The sequence below is a fragment of the Mus caroli genome, unplaced genomic scaffold (genome assembly GCF_978045245.1).
Source record: "Mus caroli unplaced genomic scaffold, Mus_caroli_1 scaffold_15, whole genome shotgun sequence".
NCBI lineage: Eukaryota > Metazoa > Chordata > Mammalia > Rodentia > Muridae > Mus > Mus caroli.
The window spans coordinates 3,970,770-3,978,716 of record NW_028227270.1 but is presented as its reverse complement, the minus strand read 5'-3'; positions in this window follow the sequence as shown (position 1 = coordinate 3,978,716).

Sequence of the window (7,947 nt, the reverse complement as noted above, 5' to 3'; positions counted from 1 at the left end):
TGTTGACTTTTCCTATTGGGTACTAGGATTGAATTTAAAAGGTTTAGATAGACAAAGAAAACTAGATTTTAATAAAAACTTTAAACATGTTTTATATCTCAGCCTTGTGGAGTTATTCTATCAACCCAAAATTTATCATGTTTTCTGATCTCTACTATCTAAAATTTAGCCATTATATTCATTCATTAACCCATTTATTTATTTAACACAAGGTTTTCTGGTTAGTTTAGATGATCATTATCATCCGTACCTTTGAGGAATTTATATTTTTATGATGATTCAGAAAGTGATAAAGAAAATAGAAATACAGAGCCAAATAATATATATCAAAATACACTGATTCAATGAGTGCTGTAAAGTGAATAGGGGTATTATATTTGGAAGGCCAGGTAGACAGACACACCTAGAAGAGGAAAATCAAAAGAGGCATTAATACAAGTTGGCATGAGCTATGGGTTCTTGCAGGGCAGGAGATCTCTATGTATGGAAAAGGGCCAGAGTAAAGACTGAGATGGTTTAAACGTGACATATTCTAGCAGAATCAGGAGGCTAATGTGCATATAAAATGATATTCAAAGAGAACACGAAGGTATTGAGAAAGAAAATACGGCCTGTGAAGGTGATGGCAGCATAGTGGGCTATGTCACTTGCCTATCCTTTGCCCCTCCCTCCCTCCCTCCCTCCCTCCCTCCCTCCCTCCCTCCCTCCTTTACTCTTTTTTTTTTTTTTTTTTTTTTTTTTTTGGTTTTTCGAGACAGGGTTTCTCTGTATAGCCCTGGCTGTCCTGGAACTCACTTTGTAGACCAGGCTGGCCTCGAACTCAGAAATCCACCTGCCTCTGCCTCCCGAGTGCTGGGATTAAAGGCGTGCGCCACCACGCCCGGCTCCTCCTTTACTCTTATTGTATCAATTGTAATTATTGTACTGTGATTATTCTACAATGATATGCATATGTATATATATATTTATATATGTACATTGCACATATTAAATATCTCACCTTTAAGAATAGAATTAGGTGTAGTTATCTGCCCCCCCATGTATGTGTATGTGTGTTTGTGTGTATGTGTGTGTTTGTGTGTGTGTGCTCCTCTGTGCATTTGTGTATATTAAACTTAGGTATCTTCTTTTATTGCTCTCCCCTTGACCCACTTTGAGACAGAATCTCTTACTGGACCTCCAAGTTGTTGTTTAGTCTGGACGGGCCAGCCAATGAGCTGCAGCCCATCTGCCTCAGACTCCAGTGGTAGGGTTACAGATATAGGCACCAAGGAGATATAAATCGAGACTAAGAATTAATAAAACAAAATAATAAAGTAATCTATGAACATGGATGTGAAGGTGTTTACCTATAATTTCAGCACTGGGGATGCTGAGCCTGAAAAAGTCCGAATTCAAGGCTAGTGTAGGCTACACAGTAGGCTCACGCTGTCCCTTCTAGAAAATGTAAAAGATGACAAATAGGAGGAATACGTCTTGAACAGCAGTTATAGATTATCCCATTGCATGGTAATCAAAATTAAGAACATAATACTATTTAGGATTTGTTTGGCTTATTATAGCTGAGGAGTCTTTTTTTTTTTTCCTTCTTTTTTTTGTGGTATTGGCTAACTCTGAAAAACTCTGAAGACAGTTCATATTTCTTTATAACTGTATTTTTGGAGTCCTTATTTACCAATTGTTAAAATATAAAAGTATTCTCACTAAAGCTAAGGACCATGTATTTTAACCATAAACTGGACTAGATGGTTTCTACATGAAAGGTGCTATATACTATCATGAATACAACTAGTGTGGATTAAAAACCAACTCAATGTGTTAAATCAGATTATATAAAATTGTGTATCAAATTTTTAAATAACTGCATAGTTTATATAACTACTTCATAAATAACAAAACAATGAAACTAGGTTAGAATAATATAATTTAATAAATATTTTTAATGTTAGATTTCATTAATTTTATAGGTGCTATAGCTGATTTTTAAAGAAAACTTAATAGGAGTTGGCTAAGATTTGGCAAGGAATTCTCAGGTTTGCTAGCTTGGCCTTATTACAAGGCACTACAAAGATGATTTTTCTGAATTTTTTAAAGTGTAGGTAGAATTACGGATTTGTAGGGAATAATCATGTTGAATACAAGCATTTGAGGGCGTATTGAAATGCTATCTATGCCCTTCTATGGAGGATGCTCTGTTTTATTTTGTCAAGTTATTGATTCCAAACTCCAAGATGAAATCAAAAGCTATAATGAGCTTGAAAGCATTTAGAGAAATATGTAGTATCAAACAGATTTAAAAGGCAGTATACACATTATTGGTCTAAGTTTTAGACATTTAATGTTATATAGTGAGCTTTGAATATATGCAGTGACAAAAACTTGTGGAAAATTTAGATTTTTAAAACGGCATTTTTTCTTCCTTTGACAAATGACACATCACAGTTGGTATTCTCGGTGCAGCTCAGCATATTTGATAAAAATTTTTTAAAATGGCAATTTTGATTGTTTCTTGAAAGCATTTATGTGATGTAGAGCTTTAGGTAGCTCACCTTCACGGATGGGCATATGAAAGTATAGAAATTATAGTACTTCAAAGGGTTTCTATAGAAACTACAGAGCTCTTGCTGTGTTTCTGGTCATGGTATAACTGATGAAAATCAGGAAGCTCAAAGATGCAGAATATAACTTGGCAAAAATTACAATACCGTGTGGGTTGGAGGGACTAATTTGCCTTTTGCTTATAAAAACAATGTTTATTTTTAACTCAGTGTACCCAAATACAGATACCAAGGGGGTAGTAACTACTTAACAGCTACCATTCAAATCAAAGATATTAATTTTTTTCATTTAAAACTAGATTTCTCTAGTTACCAAAGGGAGACAGCATCTCCTGGGTGTCATTTTTCATTTAGAGATGAGGCCATTAGTCCAGTAATTTTGTTTGACATTCTCAGTCTTGTTTAATTTAGAAAGAGGTTTTTGCTAAACTTAAAAGTATTTTTTTTTCTCACTTGCTTCTAAGCATTTGCACGGTTTGCATGATCGCCATCAGTCAGAAAGTACAGATTTGCTTTGCATGTGACACGCTAAATAAAACATATGTAAGTTTTAAAGTGAATTTAGTCTTAATTAATTTTTTTATGAACCCAGAATAGTTTATACTCATTAGAATGTGCACGTGTGTATCCATCATTGTACAATAACAAAAACTTTTGTTCTTAGTGCCATGATTCGTCTCTTGCTCCAAAAGGTGTTAGCTTGATTTATGCAATTAAAGTTACTAAGTCCCGGTCAGACATGGTGGGACATGCCCTAATTCTGGTGCTTGGGAGTTAGAGAAATGCAGATCTTTATGAGTTTGAGACCAACTTGTTCTACTTAGTGAGATTCAGGACAGCTAGAGCTGCATAATAAGACTTTATCACAAAAAAGCAAACAAAAATTTTATTGAGGCCATATTGCTAATCTGTAAAACTATTATATAGATAAGATTATATACGTATACATTATAAATATACGCATGTACACATACATACATGTACACATATACATAGGTTCCTCTTACCCCACTCAATCTGTTTCATTCTTATTTTCTTGAACACAATAGATTTAGCATGGGTTATCTAAAAGCTCAAAAAGTGGGCCATGATAATCAGAAAATGAAATTTTAGTATTTTGAGTTTTTTAGCTTTGTACCTTTAAACTTATTTAAAAACAATCTCATCTTGTTAAGTTTACAAGTAGCAATTATTTTTCTGTGTAGTTATAGCTACTAAAGATATCCCAATCATGTTGAAGAGTAATTTGCAGTAAGCCTGAAACACATTATAGGCTTTGGCTTGTAGAGATGAGCTAGCATGGCGTTCATATATTTCATTATTTCCCATGCCCTTTGAGTTTCTTTCACTGTTATCTGTATCTTGCAGTGTTGGACAATGATGTCCAATGACAGTATTGGATTTCTTTTTTTTTTTTTTAAAGATTTATTTATTATATGTAAGTACACTGTAGCTGTCTTCAGACACTCCAGAAGAGGGCGCCAGGTCTCGTTACGGATGGTTGTGAGCCACCATGTGGTTGCTGGGATTTGAACTCCGGACCTTCGGAAGAGCAGTCGGGTGCTCTTACCCACTGAGCCATCTCACCAGCCCTGGATTTCTTTTATAACACACACACACACACACACACACACACACACACACACACACACACACACACACAGTCTTTACATATATTTAGTGTCTTGAGTTAGTCTTTTGGCAAACCCCACCATCAAAATGGTGACTATGAGGAATTTCAGGAGAAAAAAAAAAGACCCCAAAACAAAACGAAAACAAAAAGTAAACCAAAACCCACCACCACCACCACCACCACCACCACCACCACCACCACCAAAAATCCCTTTATTTGTGTCTCTGCTCTCAGAGAATATGTTCTCATCAGGAACATACTGCAGGAGAGCTCACGAAAAGACTGATAGACTTCTTTTTTAATGAGACGTTCTCTAGTCAGCTCATTACTGTATCAAACTGATGACATAATCAAGGTGTGGCGTGCAGTGTTTTCTTTAGTAAACCATATTTGATCTCATATGCTATTTATTTGGAAAGTTTGTCTCCCACTTTGTACAGGCAATGCTCTGCTCTAACATTTTAACAGGGCAGCATGCATTCTAAATGGGCCTTTATATAACAGTGGAGAGTTTTTTCCTTAGACAGCAGAAGAGCTCCAATGATGACCTGGATTGGATTGAACAGATGGTCATTTTTAAAAGTTCCTTTTGTATTTTTAAACATTTGGCTTTAGGTATTAAAGTTTTGTCTAGCTAGGCAGATACATTGGACACTTGGGGTAATTGTCTGATAAGACAAACCACGGCCATTTTAACTCTCTTTCAGGTGCAGACAGTGAGGTCTGTCCTGATATCACTGAGATCTAAATATCTGATTCGATAACAGCCAGTGAAAAAGTGCTTAGATTCACACATCAGGCAGCTAGAGGCCAAACAGGCGTGAGAGGCGTCTTCCTGAGGGTTTGCCCTCCAGACTTCATGTAACTTCTTTAAAAGTTTCTTTGTAAAGGAATTGCCTGCCTTAAAAGTGCTTTAGTCCTCTTTTTAACTTAAAAGTGACATGCTAAGTGTCCAGATGAAAATCCAGGCACAGTTCCTAGGACACGTGATACCTTAGAAGATTGCCAGCATCTTAAGACCAGAAACTTAACCTTGTCATTAAACTCAACCTTGACCTGACTTGAGTGAGCCGACTTACACTAATGAAAGTCACAAGAGAATTCATGACAAACCACAAGGCCAGCTCATTAATTTATAATTAGAGGAGAGGAAATACAACTGACCAGCATATTATTTGAGAGGAGAAATATACATGCAGATGTGAAATGGTAGCCTGGTAGATAATCAACAATGTTGAGTCTGAGCTGTCGGCCAGAGTCAGAGATTCCTTTTCACGCGGTAGAATAAGACCAAGCTGAGGAAATGCTAGACCAAGCTGTGTCTTTGCACATTTTCATGTCAGTTTTTTAAGCCGTATATGTATAGGGTTATGTTTATTTACATTAGTGTTATATTTATGACACTTTCTGAATAATCCTTAATTTTCTTAATTGGAGACTAAGAATATTCTTTTTTAATCGGCAACATCTTATTTATAAATTATCTTTGTGTTATTTGAGACTGGCCAGTTCCTGAAAAATTTTAATTACCTTTTATTTGTTTATTTTGTGTGTATATGTGGGTGCACACATGCTGTGGTATAGATGTAGTATCCAGGGAATTGCTTCTGGGGGAGTCAATTCCCTCCTTACAACGTGTGGGTCCCATAGATAGAACCCAGGTGGTCAGGGCTAGTGACCAGTGCCTTTCTCTGATGAGCTATCTTGCTGGCCTAACTTGCTTGTTTTATTTTATGTGTATATATCTATATATCTATATGTATCTGCTAGTTGCAGTATTTTTTGGAAGAAAGAGTTATGAATTATATGGATTCATATTATAATGAATACTTTCTATTAATGGTCAATCCCATTTCAAAATATAGGAAGTACTAGTGAACTTGTTTTATACTTTTATACTGCTACTACTGATTTGGGATTTATTATGTTTTGTGAATATTCTTTCTGTTAGAACCCATGTGGCATAGGACAAAGGAAGGACGAGGAGTACCTGTGTGTACAATTCACCTTTCTTTTCCTGGATGGGGACACATTTCTGGTGTTTTTGAGGAGCACTGAGAATTGGGTAAATTAGGTGGGGCTGAAGAATAATGTCACTCCTAGTCGCCATGTATGAAGGTTGGAAAAGATGTGATAATGTAAGGTTTTCCTGTTCAATAAACACACACACACACACACACACACACACACACACACACACACATGCACGCATGCATGTACACACATTCACACACACAATCTGGGGACATAATTCAGTGGTAGAGTGCTTACCTGGTGTGCTCAAGGTTTATATTTATATTTAATTTCCTACATTATACCCATATACAAACACACACACACACACACACACACACACACACACACACACACACACACATGTTTATACCATTAAAACTATCAAACAATAAATTTCTCGCTTTTGGGTGACAGAAGGAATCATGGGGCTAGTATTAAGAATATATGTTATAACTTTAGGTCAACAGTCTTTGACAATGCATTTCCTTTAAAATAATGTTATAGGTCAGGGTACCTGAGAAGCCAAGGGTATTAGTCAGCTTCATAGAAGGATTTTTACATATTCACAGGTGACCTATGGGTTAGAATAAATTAGTAAACAGCAGTGAATGCTAAAAAAATTAGTTATTTCTTATAGAGATGCTCTCACATTTAAAAAATATAGGTGTTCTCACTCTTACCCTATAAATTTTCAAGTATTGAGATAATTAAGATAAATTTGATCCAATTTTCTTTAATTATAATAAACAATTCCCTAAAAATCTTCAATAATTTTTTAAAAATAATGTTTTGTATTCAATTTATCTGTTTTTTTTCATTTAAAGTAACAATGTTCTATTTTTGTGGTTTTATATAGCTATTTAGGGCTGGTATGCTTTTTTTTTTTTAAATCGGAGAATACTAATGTGTGAACAAAAATTTTGTAAAATGACACAACTAAAAAATCTAGAAGAGAGATTATTTTTAATTCTTTCAAAATCTTTTTATCCATTTTGCCTTTATAGATGAACCATGCATAACACTGTCTATGTTTGGCTCTGTCTATGGATCGTATTTATTAGTTAAGAGCCAGTTATGAACAGTTATTTATTAGTTCCTGAGGATCTTATGAAAGTTGCAAACAGATAAATACTTCGAATACTCTGCTCCCCGTTCATCATGTTTTAGTGATCGGAGGTCATCAAAACTTATAGCAAGGAACAAAGAGTACGCTGGAGGGGGGCACAGTTAACCCACACTACCCTGTGCTTGCTCCCATGACCCCCTAGCCACGCCCTTGTCCTTCAGCTCTGTGATATCACATTGCCGCTGCTGGCCTCTCTCCAGCTTAAGAAGTTCCATGTGCTTAGCAAAGTCTAGGCAGCAGGAGCATTCTGTTGGATATGCACTTTTACAGAACAGCTGGCTTTCCGTGTCTTCGGAATCACACTACAGTCAGCAAAGAGTCCACAGGAACTCAAGGCATGGTTCACTTACACTTACTATGATATATGTCCTCTGCTTTCTATTCTCCAAATTTGTAGATACTTGTGACTTTTACTAAAAGAGACTATTTAAAATCATACAGTGTTAGATGGCTTTAAGTTCTCTGCTTTAAATGGCATCAGCAGCAATAAACTAACTCTCTGCTAAAAATGTGTATTGACATTTGTCAGTGTGCTTCATGGATTTTTTTTTATATGATGTAAATGTATATCTAGTCTTCACACCCCTGGGCATATCTGGGTACAGGTTCAGTGA